At 43.5% G+C, this 16,606-nt stretch overlaps 1 long non-coding RNA gene across 2 annotated transcripts in view; it reads right to left on the bottom strand.

Moving 5' to 3' along the window:
- Positions 1–1,796: 1,796 nt before the first annotated feature.
- Positions 1,797–16,606, bottom strand: part of LOC308352565 — a 42,409-nt gene continuing 27,599 nt past the window's right edge. Inside the window, exons 4-6 of one of the 2 annotated variants that reach the window (XR_013967663.1) lie at positions 6,335–6,484; positions 3,370–3,510; positions 1,797–3,248 (exon numbers count right to left, since the gene is read on the bottom strand). This is a non-coding gene — a long non-coding RNA (uncharacterized lncRNA). Of the gene's footprint in view, positions 3,249–3,333; positions 3,511–6,334; positions 6,485–16,606 lie in introns of those variants that run through there. The other variant, XR_013967662.1, reaches the window with a different exon arrangement.

Genomic DNA, 16,606 nt, shown 5'->3' with positions numbered 1-16,606 from the left:
TTCGTAACTCTTGGCTGGCCTCGTATCCTAGGAGTGCAGTTGGCTGGGTCATTGGGGAGATGCATGTTTAGTTTCATAAAAAGCTGTCAGACCTTTTCCCCAAAGTGGTGGTTGTCAACAGCGGCATTGCAAGTTCAGGTTCTTTTATGTTCTTCCAACTTTTAGTGTTGGCAGTCATTTTTATTTTAGCCATTTATGTGAATAGCAGTTTTTCACTGTGTCTTTAATTTGTATTTCCCTGATGAATAATGATATTGAGAATCTTTTAAAAGGCTTTTGAGCCATTAATGTCTCTTCCCTTGTGAAGTGTCAATCTAAATTGAGTTATTTGGTTTTGGGTTTTTTGTTGTTTGTTTGTTTTTAGGTATAAAAGTTCGGTACATATTCTAGTACTAATTCTTTGTCAGATACATGTTTCTATAAATATTTCATATCACTCTATGGATTCTCTCAGTCTATGATTAAAAAAAATTTTTTTTTGAGGCATAGGGGTTCTTTACATATTCTAGCACTAGTTCTTTGTCAGATACATGTTTTTACAAATATTTTATATCAGTCTATGTAGTTAATTAAGACTATCTGTTTAGGAGCAAAAGGTTTAAATTTTGGTATAATCCGATTTATCAGTTTTTCAATGGTTGTTGCTTTTTGCCTCTTGTCTAAGAAATCTTTGCTTATCCCTATTTGTGAGGATATTCTCTTTTTTCTTCCAGAAGTTTTAGTTTTTACATTTACATTTAGGCCTGTGAACCTTCTTGAATTAATTGTGTATAGTATAAGATAGGAGTCAAGGTTCATTGTCTTTCTATTTGGCTATGTGGTTCCAGTACTTACACGATTTTTTTCCTTGTTTTTTATTTTAAGTTCATATCAGTCTGTTTTCATACATAAACATTACATTACACACATAAACATTACATAAACATAAACATTCATTAACATAAAAATTTTTGTATTATGTATACCTTTGTAAGACCCATCAAATATTTTTTGGGACAAGGAATAAATAGATTCTGCCTAAAGATTGGAGAATGCCCTCATGAATCCCTTGCAGCACCATGAATGGGTAATGTTCCCCCCACATAGTCTTATTTATTTATTTATTTATTTATTTATTTATAGATTTTATTTATTTGACAGAGAGACACACAGTGAGTGAGGGAAGTGGGAGAGGGAGAAGCAGGCTCTCCACTGAGTGGGGAGTACAATGCAGGCTTGATCCCAGGACCCTGGGATCATGACGTGAGCCGAAGGCAGATGCTTAAGGACTGAGCCACCCAGGCACCCCATACACAGTCATATTTAAATCTGATCTCCTACCCCTTGCTCCCTTTACCTTGGCCTTGGTATTCACCATCCTGTCTCTCCAGAAGTGGTTGCTGTACCCTCACTTGCCCATGATGGTTAGCTTCTTCCTACCTGGTCTTTGGAGACGAGGCAGGAAAATACACAGGATTGTCTGCTGGGTCTGGAGTGGTCTCAGTGGGTTTTTACTGGCCTCTGGGGCTTATGTTCACCATTTGGGAAAGACATTTTTGCTAGGGAAACTTTTGAAGATATTCAACAGAGATGAGAACTAGAGACAGAGCAAAGCTGTGCTCTAGTCTTTTTGGTAAAGTTGATTCTGGTCCCTCATTTCTGAATGGGTGCCTACGGCCAAGAAGAGACTTTCCTATGTTCCCTTCTAAATTATTTTCCCTGTCTTCCCCCCTTTGCTCAGTAAAGAGGATAGGCTTTGGAATCAGACCTTGTTTATAGTGTATATTTATGTATTTATTTATAAAAGGTTTTTTTTTGGTTATAAAAATAGCATAAGCTCATTGTTAAAAACTTTGATAATGCAAACAATGTATAAGAAAGCAAGTACAAACCAGCTCTAACCTAACACCCTGAGATAAACCATGGTGACATTTTTGGTCACCTCTGACTTGGAATCTCTGTTCTTTTTACCGAATGACACCCTTGAGTGTCATCTTCCACCTGGAAAATGGGGAGAATAAACTTCCTTCCCTGACAAGCTATAAAACTGAAAGATGATGTATTTAAAATCTTTAGTAAATAATAGATCCTCAATATAACTAGGTTTGTTAAATGATGCTATTGAAGGGTATAGGAAGTGAGTGGATGGTAGGGGGAAAATATCTCAGTTCCTTTCTCTCCCATTTTAAGTTCTGCTACTAAATTCCTTTAAAGCAGGAAAAACTAGAGCAACAGAAGAACAGAATAGTGGCTGCCAGGAGCTAAGGGTGAGGGAGGGATTGATTAACAAGGATCAAGTGGGAATTTGGGGATGATGGAACTATTCTATCTCTTGATTGTGGTGATAACTACACACCCTATGTGATGTTTAAAACTCACTGAACTTTACACTGAGAGGGTGACTTTTTTTTTTTTAAGATTTTATTTATTTATTTGACAGACAGAGATCATAAGTAGGCAGAGAGGCAGGCAGAGAGAGGGGGGGAAGCAGGCTCCCCACCTGAGCAGGGAGCCTGATGCGGGGCTCGATCCCATGACCCTGGGATCATGACCTGAGCTGAAGGCAGAGGCCTTAACCCACTGAGCCCCCCAGGTGCCCCGAGAGGGTGACTTTTATAGTATGTAAATTTTACTTCAATAAACCTGACTTGTCAAAATATTCCTTTGGAACAAAGTCTTAAATTTCTTCATTGATTATTAAATTGGTCCAATTTATCAGCCTTGTCCCACCAGTTTATCTTTTTTCTAGACTCTTGAGGCTTTTTACCTTCTTGATGGTACTCTGAATGCTTGTTTAGCTCTCCTTTCAATTGTCATACTGGATTCTTTGTTCCCTGTCCCCAACTTTGCTGCATATTTTATTTCCCTCTTTTGAATCGACACTCTGTTGAGCTCAGCTCAGCTGTGCTTCACAAACAAAATGTATGGCTGTTTCACTTGTTCTTTTTGTGCCAGTAGAGGTCTCATCAGGGCAGCTAATTAATTACAGTGAGTGAGATAAGAGAAAAGCTGATCCCGAGTCCTTGTGTCAACAGCTAAACAGAAATCCTTTAAATCTTCTAGACTGTTCCTTCCACTGTGAACAAAGGACTTGCAACCATTTTTCTGCTGCAAAATAAGTATAACACAAGCTCACAGTGGAACTGGCCATAGCTCTTTTCAAACCGAGTCAGCTGTTTGAGGTGTATGCCGATCGTATATCCTGAATTTTCCAGGATGCTGTGGAGTTCAAACTTTCCGTGCCAAGCTCTCTCCAAGACATCCATATTCTGTGGAAGAGACAATGTGTCTTGATTTTGGTTCATCAACTACAGTTGCTAGACTCATACATTCAATTTTTTTCTTTTGTTTTTTACCTATTTTTCTGTTCCGCAAGTATTCACTACATACCTACTACTGAGTGCCAGGGTCTCCGGCACGATCTACAGAAACAGAAATCAATAGCCCCATGCTTGAGAAGCTAATGTTGTTCAGTCTGGGAGATGCATCTGCTAACAAATGAATTCAGCTTCTCATTTGTTGTAGGGACAGCTGCAAACAGAAAAAGGCCAGAGATAACGCAAGTCTTGCACAATATAATTTATTGAGAAAGCTCTTAAGCTTTATTGTATATATGTATATATTTTAACTGCATATATAACATAGGCTTGTTTTCCAACTCTGCTGTTAGGAAGATTTCATTAGACAGCTATCTCTAAAAATGTGCTAGTTACATAAATATAGGATATTGCACATATTTCTATCTTTTTGTAATAGGAGAGATTGTACTGTATTTCCAGCGCTTTTGCTTGTATTACTTCTGGTTGGAAATCTTCCTCTGACTAGCTTGCCTGCCCTGTAGTCACTTCCAATAGTAGCTGGTGTGTCCAGAGTTCTGCCAAATGCCAGGTAATTTGCACACACCCTTTCTGACACTCGTTAAGTCTGCGTGGGAGGCATTATTAGAGTGGGTGGAAAGTGGGTTGTAGAGAGGGCGAGCGACTCCCCAGAGCCACCGGTTGACTAGAGGTGGAGGGAAGATCTAATTTGCGTCTGCCTGACTGAAGGCAGTGTGTTCTCCTCTGAGCCACACAACCCTTCATTGTCGGTGCTTTGAACTGACTATCTGGCATGCATTTATTTAGATCTCTGTGGCTACCGGAAAGGAAAGTGAGAAAGGGGGAAGTAATTAGGATGCAGCTCCTGCCAAAGCAACCCTCGTCATCCAATATTCTCGCTGCAGCCAGAGCCTTCCATATAATGCCAACTGGGCAATGTCTCTCCACTCCTCAGAAACTTCTGGGGCTCCCGTTGGTTTTAGGCACACTAGCCCATTTCTATTTTTCCAGCCCCATGTATCCATATTCTCTCCTGACCACCCCCGGAGATGCCTCAGCCACGCTGGCTTCTTTTTGTCTTTTTCTCCCTTCTACATTCCACCCCCCCACTTCAATCCCACTACTCCTCCTCACCCCACCCCAGGTCTTTTTTCCTGCAGCTCCTTTTGCCTAGGAGACCCCCACAAGCCCTGCCTCCTTCTCACTCATCAGTTAATTCGCCTCTCATTCTCAGCGCTCTGTGACCCCTCCTGAAAGTCTGTCCTGCGGCACCAACCCTCTTCAAATATGCTCACTGGTGCACCTGCCGCGCTCCTTCACGGAGGCCATTGCTGGGTTGTCAGTAAGGATAGATGCAATCCGATTCTGTGATAATGTTTCCTCCAGTGGATGGTTCTGGAAAGGCATGGATACTGCAGTTTTTTTACTTGCCCTTATCCTGGCCGTTAGCATTGTGTGGGCAGAGAGTAGGCAGCCCCCCAAATTGTTGAAAGAATGAATCCCTCAGTCTCTCCTGTTAGAGCACTAGGTAAGGATCACTTGTCTGTATTCTCCGTGGGACCCCCTCTAGTCTACTGTGACTTGATTATTTGTCTCTTCCCCTGAAGGCCCCTTAAAATCAGAGTTCATGGTTACCCTCCTCCCCACTGTGAGCTTAGCACAGTGCCTGCATGGAGTATGCCCTTAATATATTTTTGTTGAATAGACAAATTTGGGTCATACTGACTGAAAGAGGAGTGATTCAGAAGTCTGAGAGTAAAGGCTACACACCATGGCTCATTTTCTACTAATTCAAACTTGTATCAATTTAATAAATCATCTAGTAGTGTTATTAGCAGTTTCCAAGCTGAGCAAAACATTACTGCTCCAAACAATTCCCAAGGAAACTTCACACTGGCCCAACGCCCCTGCCTATGATGGAATCAGGTCTCTGGCCAGTGAAGGTAAATTGCTTCTGCTCCAGGCAGAGACAGATTTTCCATGAGAAGCTGAAGCTTCAGGAGCCCTCACTCAGAGCACACCCTCGAGGGCCCTGGGAGAGGTCTTAGCAATGTGTGTATGCACAAGGCCAGATGTTTTTGTAAAACTAGCAAAAGTAAGATATTTTACAAGACCAGTGCTCTAGTAAGGTATTTTAAATCACAGTTAGTTAAGGTGCTGTGTCTCTCCACTCTGACTTCCCTTCTGTCACCTTGTCAGGGGGATGAGAGTGGCCCTGGGTACCGGAGGCTCCGGATGAGGGAAAATTGAGCTCAGGACATGTTGAGTCTGGTTTCAGTGGAATATACTGCTGTGATTTGCAGACATTTCTGTGTTATGTCATGCCTACTTGGGTCATGATGCCTAGTTACGTTATGGCCAGTGGTCCTGCTGTCAGAATGACTTCTGGGAATCCCCCTGTGGCCTACTGTGACCATTTACCTGATATTGTGACACTAAGGTGGTGGCTGGTATCAATGAGGTTCCTTCTGAGAATCACTCGCTTATGTGCTGAAGGCTTTGGGCTTATTTGTGGTGGTTTCCCTACAAGCCCTATACTTCTTGATTTTCTGAAAATGGTTTTTTAATCTTCGCTCTCCTGGTCTGGCTGTGGTCTGTCAGCCTCTAACTCCCTGCATCAGTGTCCTTTTAGGACTTGCCTGAAATACCGGGAGAGGCTTCTCTTTTTGTGGCTGCACTCTGACCAGTCTACAGAGCTCTGCCTGTGGCCTCAGTACCACCCGCATGGCAAAGCTGTCTCTCTGGGCACCTTCTGTGCCTGTCACCCCACCTTGGTTGCACTGATGCATCCTGTGGTACTGACAGGCCTGGGGGTGCACTGCTTTCTCCCCAAGATGCAATACCACCCCCCACAACTCTGCCCTGGAGGACAGACCATTCATCAGAGAAAGTAAAAGCAGACAGCAGAGTGAAGAGGAAGCAGAGAGAGAAGAAAAGAGGAAGATGACAAACAGCGCGTGATTGAGGAAGACGATGATTCCGACAGTAGATGGATGGCTGAGAGAGGGGCAGAAAGCAGAACAAAGCTGAGGTCTTACCTCGCCAGCTGCGCATGTGCCAGCTTCAGGTCAGTGGGCACTCACCAGAGCTGGTTCCGGCCAGGCGCCGAGGTTAGGACTCCGTGTGCTTCCTCTCTCTCTCACCTGGATCGCTATGGGAGCTTCCGGACCGGTTTCCCGGGAGTGAGCCTATTCAAAGGCAAGTCAGAGCCTATCATTCCTCGTCTCTCCTGAGCTCTGACCTCATTTCCCTCCTGTCTGTTCCCACTCTCAGTCGCTGTCAGCCAGACTCACTCACGGTTCTTCAGACCTACCAGACCTGCTTCTGCCTCCAGGTCTCCGCTCAGGCTGTTCCCTCTGCCTGGAAGGCAGGCCCCCACACGTCCTCTTGCTGCTTATCTTCCATCTAACAAGTCACCTGCTCACTCAGGCCCTTCTGGTCTTTCCACCTAAAGTGGCGTCTCTCCCAGAGCTCCCTAGTCCCTTTCCTTTCTAACCTGATACAGATTCTTTTTATTTGCATTGTCTATCTTTTTCCCCTAGAATGTCAGCTCTAGGCCAGGGATTCTTGTTTGTTCACTCTTGTGTCTCTTTCTTCAAGAACGGTGCTGGGCACATAGTAGGGACATTTGAAGTCTGTGTCAAAAAATGACGTCACTTGCTTCTATAAGTGAAGCACATTTCTAGGAGACAAACCTTGGGCTCACCGGGGTGAAATCTCTTGCCCAAGATCACATGGCGACGAGGACCTGTTTCAGACGCCCGGGCTCATAAACACTTCACCGCGATACAGTCTTCCTCTGATAAGCAGCTGCTGAGCTCCGTGTAAGGAAACAGTTTCTCACATCAGCCTTTCTTCTCAGGGAGCCAGACCGCAAGGCTTCAGGTGGCTTTCCTGAGCTGCAAGGTATTGACAGAAGGGGTCAAGCACAAAGTCATAATGCACGGGCTGTGTGGGGAAGTGAGAGAGCAGCTCTGCGTCCATTAGCTTAAGAACAGGAACATGAACTTGTTGAAGCTGACCCGGTCTGGGTGTCTTAGAGCGGAAAGGGGCTGCCTCCTCCCAGCAGGATCACCGGCCGACAGGCCAAACACGTGCATGGGGTACCGGCAAAGTGGGGGCACGGCAACAATGACGAGAGTGTCATCTGGGCCACGGTTGGCTATCTGGGACTTTCGAAAACATACGAGAGGTGTTATTGTGGGAAAAGAGAACTGTGCAGGACTTCCTTAGAAGCACATTGCTGCAACGTTAAATTATATGTGAAGAGCATCGTTCACTTTTTGGTGCACCGTCTCTGAAGGTCAGCCTGGCCCTGCTGATGCTGACTGATGGGGCTCGTGGACTCGTTTTATCCATCGTTTACTTTCAAACATGTTACATGTATGCGTGGTCTCCATTACATGAGAAGTAAATGGGGCAAGAACAGCTGCTTTGTCGATCCTTGAGGGGTAATAGTGGTGTTTAGGGAAGTTTGGTTCAATGCTGTTATTTCAGAGTTGGACTCGCGGAGGTCCGAGGAGCTCCTCTCCTTCCTTCACCTTCCATCATGTCACTTTCGTGAGGCCTTCTCAGTCTGCTTTCCTGAGCTCCCCACCCCCCAGCAGTTACTCCCTCCCTCTTCTGTGGCACAGATATTATTACATTTATCCCATTGTATCATAATCCTTTGATTCACTTCTGACCCTCATGAGAGTTAGGACTCCTGGAAGAAGTACAAGGCTCATTCTTTATTGTATCTTGTGCGTCTTTGTATCCAGCTCAGCTCCTGGAGTGCACTGAAGGTTCTGAAATTTTGCCAAAGGCAATTAAAACCAGACTCTGGAGGCTAAAACAGTTTCTAAGGTAAAGATCTTCCCCGGGTGAATTCCTTCATAAGACACGCCAGAAGGCTCTCCTCCCACCTGTCTGCAGAACAGGTCAGCCTGGTTACTTCAGAACAGACCTGTACCCACACCAGTCCTCTGACCTGCCACTCTGTGATGTGCCTTCCCTTTGGCTGGGAGTGTATTTCTCCTATAACACCTCTGCCTTCTGCTGCTTTCCTCTGTGCTCTATTGCTGTAACCTTGTTTCTGTGGATCAAGCCTGCTCTCAATGGCCATTTTAAGCAGATTTTTTGCCTGCAAAAATGACAGGACAGATTTAGAACACTGCATATACCATGATGCTATTTATGGGCTTTATTTTCAACCACATATGCTGGTCTTTTGTCTGTTTGCTCTCAGATCTATTCTCTACCATTCTCTATCCTGGGCTTAACATCCCTGGGAACTGCTTTCTCCAGGGTCCCTTACAGACCCAGCCAAAGAAAGTCAGTGATGAAACCCTGGAGAATGAGAGGAAGGGGAAAGCCAGGTTATTTCTTTCCTTCTCTCTGTTTCAGATGCTGTCTAGCAGCATCCTGTCGATTCTCCAGCCTCTGCTCTACAAGCCTTTCCCTGTGATTTCAGCCTTAGCCTGGAAGTGCTTCAGTGGTTCCAGATCCTTCTAGGTGGGCCCGGCACTGGGATAACACTGCCTTCTCCCTTGTCCCTCTAGCCCCAGAGTTGAGGGTGGCTCCTTGCTGTTCTCTGGTCTCTTAACTTTTCTCTCACCTGTGTTAAACAACCTCTGTAATTTCTAGCATAGCTTCTGCCTTCTGATTGGACTCTAAATGTTTGCATACACCACATACATGCATGGAAATGTGAATATGTGTATGAATATACCTGTATAAAGATGCATATATGTATGAAAGCCCACAGAAGAGGATTTGGAAGTGGTTCTATGCCTGGGAAAAGGAATAGGACTGGGATGGTGTGAAATTGTGAAGGAAAATTGGAGCTTTCTAAAAATAGCTTTTTATGGCCTAATTCACATATACAAGACCATGACTTCCATATGTATGTATATGTGTTCTTTGATTTTTTTTTACAATGAACACATACTGACATATTGCTTATATAATATTAAAAACAATTTTAAAATATTCAGAGTAGGAGGCAAAACACCCAATGCCTTAGCCGAAGCCTTAAGCCATGTAGGGAGAGCTCTCAGGTGATATCAGCATTTGCTCATGCAACAGATATTTTATATTTTACTGTGTGCCAGGAACTGAGGGCTCATCAGTGAACAATATGGGCCTGATCCTTGCCCACATTATCTGCAGTAATTAAATACACAATTAAGTCAGTATTAGCTAATTATGAAAAAGTAAAAAGGGTGATGAAAAGCCTAACCTAGTCAGGGGAGGTTTCCCTGAGAAAGTGACTTAGCAGCTGAAAAGTAAAGGATGAGTAGAGAAAGCTTCATTGCTGGAGGGAAATGGGCAGACAGAATGGGATGGTAAGGTGGGCTGCCCTTCAGGGCTTCCCAGTTCCTGTTCTTAGGGAAACTGATCTAACAATAGAGTTTGCTAGAAGGTGTTTCTCACTGGAATCCACAGTGGGATGTCAACTGGAAGTGGGCAGAGATTGTGTGAGGTGTCTCCTAGTGCCACGGCTATGCCTCCCCCAGTCCTGGACCCATTGTCTGCAACCTGCATGGCTTTCACTGGGGGGAAAGGAAGTCAATGATGGTTGACAAGCCTAGTGTGGAAGTGGTTAAAAACCTAAGGATACCCTGGGGTCAGCATGTCCATTAACACCCCATCCTCTGATGAAAACAACTGACATTTTCTCGGTCTTTTTTTTCTATTTAAAAATTTTTAAAAAATTTATTTGACAGAGAGAGACAACAAGAGAAGGAACACAAGCAGGGGGAGAGAGTGAGGGAGAAGCAGGCTTCCTGCTGAGCAGGGCCTCTGATGTGGGGCTCAATCCCAGGACCCTGGGATCATGACCTGAGCCAAAGGCAGATGTTTAACAACTGAGCCACCCAGGTGCCCTGACATTTTCTTGGTCTTAAGTAGAGTGGCATGCAATGTCCACAATAGCAAAAATATGGAAGGAGCCCAGATGTCCATCAACAGATGAATGGATAAAGAAGTGTGTATATAATGGAATATTACTCAGCCACGAAAAAGAATAAAATCTTGCCATTTGCAACAATGTGGATGGAACTAGAGGATATTATGCTAAGTGAAGTAAGTCAGTCAGAGAAAGACAAATACCATATGATTTTACTCATATGTGGAATTGAAGAAATAAAACAGATGGGAAAACATAGGGGAAGAGAAGCAAAAATAAAATAAGATAAAAACAGAGAGGGAGGTTGCCTGGGTGGCTGTCATTAGGTGTCTGCCTTTGGCTCTGATCATGATCCCAGGGTCCTGAGACAGAGCCCCACATCAGGCTCCCTGCTCAAGGGGAAGCCTGCTTCGCCCCTCTCCCTGCTTTTGTTCCCTCTTTTGCTATCTCTGTCACATAAATAAATAAAATCTTAAAAACAAAAACAAAAAAACAGAGAGGGAGGCAAACCATAGGAGACTCTTAACTAAAGGAGACCAACTGAGGGCTACTGGAGGGGAGGTGGGCCGGGGGATGGGGTAACTGGGTGATGGGCATTAAGGAGGGCATGTGATGTAATGAGCACTGGGTGTTATACGCACCTGATGAATCATTAAATTCTACCCCTGAAACTAACAATATACTATATGTTAACTAAATTGAATTTAAATTTAACAAATTTTGAAAAGAAAAATATATCTAAAACAATGTAGAGTGACATGCCAATGCCAAAAGAGTCATCCATCCATCTTTCATCCGCATTTCTACTCCTAAGCTCTTGTAAAGAAATGCTGGAACTCATGAAGCAAGTCTCGTTCTTTCCAAGCTCTGTATTTTTCTCTTTCTGCATAACTTCATTCAAAATTTTTGCCTGTGTATTAATCTTTCCAATTCATAGGCGTTTTTGGCAATGGCTATAATCTCCTTATTTTATTGTAAGCTACCAATTACTCTGTGAAATTAGGTTACTTATAAAGCAGCCCATTAACTGCAATTATAGTTTAGTGACAGCATGTCCAGTTCTCCCAGACTATGTAAAACCAGGCTACATGTCCTTTTGATGTCCAAATTACAAAGGTAATGACAGGATCTTAGCTTGACCTTAGTGTCCTCCAGCTATTTCAGGGCGTCCCCAACAGGATATGTCATTCGTGCTTACACACCAGCTGCTGCAACCACGCAGATCCACCTGGTCCTCTCCCTCCTGCTCTGGCTCCTCCTGGTCTGCTTCCCGCAGGGTCACTTGGAAAGAGTTGGTGCTGGAGCTGCCCGTCATAAAAGCAATGCTGCTGGTGCCAAGTCCACGGTCTCTCCCAGTGCTGCCAAGCCCATGGTCTCTTCCAGTGCTGCCAAGCCCAGCAGCCCTCAGCTTGTCAGAGCAGAGCAACGTTCCACAAACAAGCGGAGAACATGGCTTCTTGCCTCCCAGCTCAATGCTGGGATCTGAAGCGATGATGTTTTGGACTGAGTCAGACAGGTTTCTTCTGAATAGTCCCCTCACTTCCTGGCCCTCACCTCTAACTGCTGATGCTTCAAACCAAGTCCAAAAAACTAGGCGGGAAGAGAATCTGTACCGTCCCTCCCACCTCTGGTTCTCAGCCATCTCAGCGAGCTACACTTGGGTCCCCTCTCCAAGTCACAAATTTCCCAATCACATCAGTAGAGGCAAGCAGATGCTACGGTGTCTGTGGGGGTGGTAGTTGTGCTGATGGGTGTCTGTGTTCACAATCTAAAATTAGGCTCAGCTGACCAAAATATATTTTCTGTAGTACTTAATAATTTTAATTCACTCCAACAGCTGAAATACCTAGTTTTAAATAGATTCTGAAGAGAAATACTCCATGTCATAATGTCATCACCAAGAAAGACTAAACATACATGCACATTTGTATAAAAAAAAAATATCACAAGAACTGCAAAGGTTGAGAACCTGTTGATCCTGGGAATGAAGCAAGAGCTCCGCCCCAGTCTCACATCGGGCTGGGGTGTGGAGCTGTGGTTTAAGAGCAAGGCCTGTGGTCTAGCAATGCTCTTGCCTGTGTGAGGCCCCGTTTCACATCAAGACAGAGCTCCCCCTGTTTCCTGGTGAAACTAATAATACTGAGAATGGGCCACGGTGGGACACTGACCTCTCAAGACATTTACTGTTCTTTCATTTAACACTCATTGCGTCCCTTCCTGTTGGGGATTTTTAGAAAATTTTTTAGAAATACAAAATGTACTCTTTAGAAGTTTACAATTTTAAAAGATTCAGTTTTTGAGGGCATTATGCAATGTGAAATAAGTCAGACAGAGAAAGACAGATACTGCACAAGCTCACTTATATGTGGAGTCTAAAAAACAGACGCAGAAACAGAGACTTGATTGGTGGTTGCCAGGGGTGGGGGGTTGGGGGGTAGGGGAAATGGAAGAAAGTGCTCATAGGGTATAAAATTCCAGTTTTAAGATGAATAAGTTCTAGGAATGTATTGTATAGTATGGTGACTATAGTTAACAATAGTTATTGGATATTTGATAGTCGCTAAGAGGGTAGATTTTTAAAGTTCTCACATACAAAATTGTAACTATGTCAGGGATATGTTAACTAACCTTGTGGTAATCATATACACATATATATCTATATCTATCATTACACTGTATACTTTAAACTTATATAATGGTATATGTCAATTATGTTTCTATAAAGCAGGAAAAATTTTAATTCTTAGTGAGCCAGGCACTATTTAATTTACACTTAAGAATTCTCTCACGAATCCTTACATAACCAAAAGCTACCACTGGCTTCATTTTACTAATAAGGAGTTGTCAGTGGGAGTTGTCAGTGACTTGCTCCAGGACACAGCAGAGTCAGGATTTCAGATCCAGATGACCAGATTCCAGAATCTTTGCTCTTATCCAATGCATCATTCCTCTCCACCTTCCCTACCCATGAATACTTCCACTGAAAATCCTAGAATTGTTGCCAATCAGGTCATCACATTCCATTTAGTACATATTTGATCTGAACATCATGCAGTCTGTAAGTTGGTATAAATATTTTCTTCATTGACTGGTAAGAATTCTATGAGCAGCCTCACCAAATTACAATGTCCCAGTTTTCTGAGTAGAAATTTGGATTGAAAGTTTTCTGTCCTCAAAAAAGTAATAGAGCCTTTAAAATATCACTACTGGCTATACTTACAGCCATTAGAATATAAATACAGACTACAGACACTTAGAGAAGTTTTCACTAGATGATTAACTAAGATATATAAGAATTTAACTATAGGGGTGCCTGGGTGGCTCAGTCATTAAATGTTTGCCTTTGGTCATGATCCTAGGGTCCTGGGATCGAACCTGGCATCGGGCTCCCCGCTCAGTGGGAAGCCTGCTTCTCCCTCTCCCACTCCTACAGCTTGTGTTTCCTCTCTTGCTGTTTGTCTCTCTCTGCCAAATAAATAAATAAAATCTTGAAAAAAAAAGTAGTAACTATACATTTTTTCTCTAAATCTGATAATATAAAAATGTATCTCTAATAAAATAATAATAGTAATAGCGAGAGGTTGTGTCCTTGCAGGAAAAGCAATTTAAAAAAGGCACAGCAACACTCTGATAATATTAGGACTGGTGTACGTTGTCTGCCAGGGATTGGGGCTGTTAGATGGGATACTAGGACTCCTACAGGCTGAAGAGACACACACAGGAGGATGCTGAAGAGCATGATGCTGGATTTCAGATCCCGTTGTTGCCATTTACTAGCTCTGTGATGTTGGGCAAATTCTTCAATCCGGCTAGATCTCTGAGTCCTGTCCTGAAAAATGAGAACAACATTACCTGCTGTCATGGATTGAATGTGTTCTCCCCAAATTCATGTTGAAGTCCTAATCTCCAGTGTGGCAGTATTTAGGCACAAGGCCTCTAGAGCAGTAATGAAGGTTAAGTGAGGTCCTAAGAGGGGGGCGGGGGGTTGATCCAGTAAGATTAGTGTCCTTGTAAGAAGAGCCACCAGAGTGCTTGCTCACTTCCTCCCTCCGCAGGAGCATGGGGAAAGGCCGTGTAAGTAGCTAGCAAGAAGGGAGCCCTATCTGCCACCCAACACGGGAGCTCTTTCCAGATACCAACCCTGCTGCTGGCCCCTTGATCGCTGGGCTTCTAATCTCTGCAACTGTGAGAAAATAAATGTCTATTGCTTAAGCCATCAGTTTATGGTATTCTGTGATGGCCATCCGAGGCGACTAAGACACCTCCCTTGTAAGGCTGTTGAAGGATGAGATGAACCGATACGTGAGAAGAGATGTGCACGGTGCGCAGCACCTGGGAGGCTCTGTAGGAGGGTTAGTGGGCCTTGTTGACCCCAAATCTATGGACTTGGGTTTTGAGAACTTGTGATGTCGTGCACCAATGTGGCATACACAATTGTGTGTGGGCACACTGAATTCTGGAAAAGATATTCAAGAAACTAATTTTAATTTAATCAAGTGGGATGATATTTTTATTCCCAAGTGCCCTGGGTAGGCAAGAGTAAACATGCCAGCCTATGTGAGGGCTGACATATCGTGCTGTCCTCCACCTTGCCTCAAACGTTTGTCTAAAATGGCTTCTCTCCCCTTACCCTCCCACAAAGAACCTGAAATCAACAATATGTAAGTCGTTATGGGTCTCTGGGCAAAGAGAAAATGGGACAGGAAATGTCTGTGTAGATAAAAGAAGCCTGCAAACCATAGATGCTGGTTGTAGTTTCAGGAATTCTAACATGAATGGCATCAAGTCAAACTTATAATTTTAAAGTAATAGAGGCCAGAATGCTTAAATGTTAGTATTTAAATGTTCTTTTTTCCTTTTAATGTACTAAATTTACATATAATTCTTTAGTCTCCAGGGAATTATTTTGAAAGTCACCCTGGGATAGAAGAATCATTTTCTTTCTTCTTCTTTTTTTTTTAAATTTATTTATTTGACAGACAGAGATCACAAGTAGGCAGAGAGGCAGGCTCCCCGCTGAGCAGGGAGCCTGTGGGGCTCGATCCCAGGACCCTGGGATCATGACCTGAGCAGAAGGCAGAGGCTTTAACCCACTGAGCCACCCAGGCGCCCTGTAGAAGAATCATTTTCTATGAAAGGTCAGAGAATCCTATGAAAAAGACAATTGCTTTCAATAAATCGTGACGTATACTTTTAGTTCCAAATTATCCCTTTTACTGGGGAGGAGGAGGAAGAGTTGGGGAAATGGGAGAGAAACAGGGAGTGACAAGAATAAACAGAGGAAGGGAAAGAGAGAAAAGAAAGGTAGAAGGAAGAAAAAGGAAGAAAAAGAAAATAGAAACGGAGGGATAAAGAGGATTCTGAAAAATTTGGTTCTGTAGGTTTTGAGGGGCTGCTTGTCGAGGTCACTTGTAAAGTTCCTGCAGGGGGAGAGAAACAACAGTCTTTCCCATCCTTTCACAGTTTAGGTGAGCTCACTATTCAGTTCACACAGCTTCCACTGCCCAGACCTTGGGAAGAACGGCCTTTGGCCTACGGGACGCCGGGCCCTCCAGATCTGCTGACATAGCACTAAATTCTAATTCCAGCGCTAAGATTTAGACCCTGTAAGTAATAGTCCCCCACCCCCACTCCTTACTCAAGTGCCTGGTTGGAGAAGGTAAGGTCTTCCTGAGCTGGGCGATTCCATCTTGCCCACCATTTCCTGCTCCAGGACTGGGTGCAAGTGGATGTCCTGATAGAGGACCACAAATGTAGGGGGTATGAGTGACAATGCCTGAAGCAGCTATCTTCAGCTTCCTTCCTTTCTTCTTGAGGCCATGGTCCAGAAAGAATATACCCTTCTGGTCTTTTATAATTTGAAAGTACATGAGGAAAATTTTGACTAATTAAATGAATATTTACATGTATTATGTGATAGGCATTGGGCATACAGAAGGCACTGGGGAAGATGTCTGAGTCTCTGCCTCCTTGAGGTTGACATTGCAGTGGGGGAGGCAGTAAAAGTCATTTGCCCCATATTTTGTACCCTTCCAACCACACCAAATACGGGCATATCTTCAGATATACACACTGACTGCTTGTTCCCTCCCCGTGTCTCCTGGCACCAACTCCAGAGGTAAGAGTCTATCCTTGTTTCTGGTTGGTCTTCATGTCCCTCAAACCCTGCCTCCAGTTTCAAGGAGTCTTATCTTACACAATTAAGCAAGGACTCAATGACAAATACTGCATTAGGTGCTATGCTTGTTGGTCAGAAATTTGGGGTAAATAAAAAAGGAAATAAATAACGACTGGGAAATCAATCATCTGAAAGGCAGCTGTTGCATTTCCTCTTTTAAAATGGTTTTATTTTGAAAAAATAATCCTTATACATTATCTTACTTTAACTCAACCCTCACCCACGGTAAACAAAACAAAGCAA

The sequence above is a fragment of the Martes martes genome (genome assembly GCF_963455335.1).
Source record: "Martes martes genome assembly, chromosome: 11".
Taxonomy (NCBI): domain Eukaryota; kingdom Metazoa; phylum Chordata; class Mammalia; order Carnivora; family Mustelidae; genus Martes; species Martes martes.
Note: the sequence above shows the minus strand (reverse complement) of the source record. Positions and strands in the feature narration are given on the sequence as shown.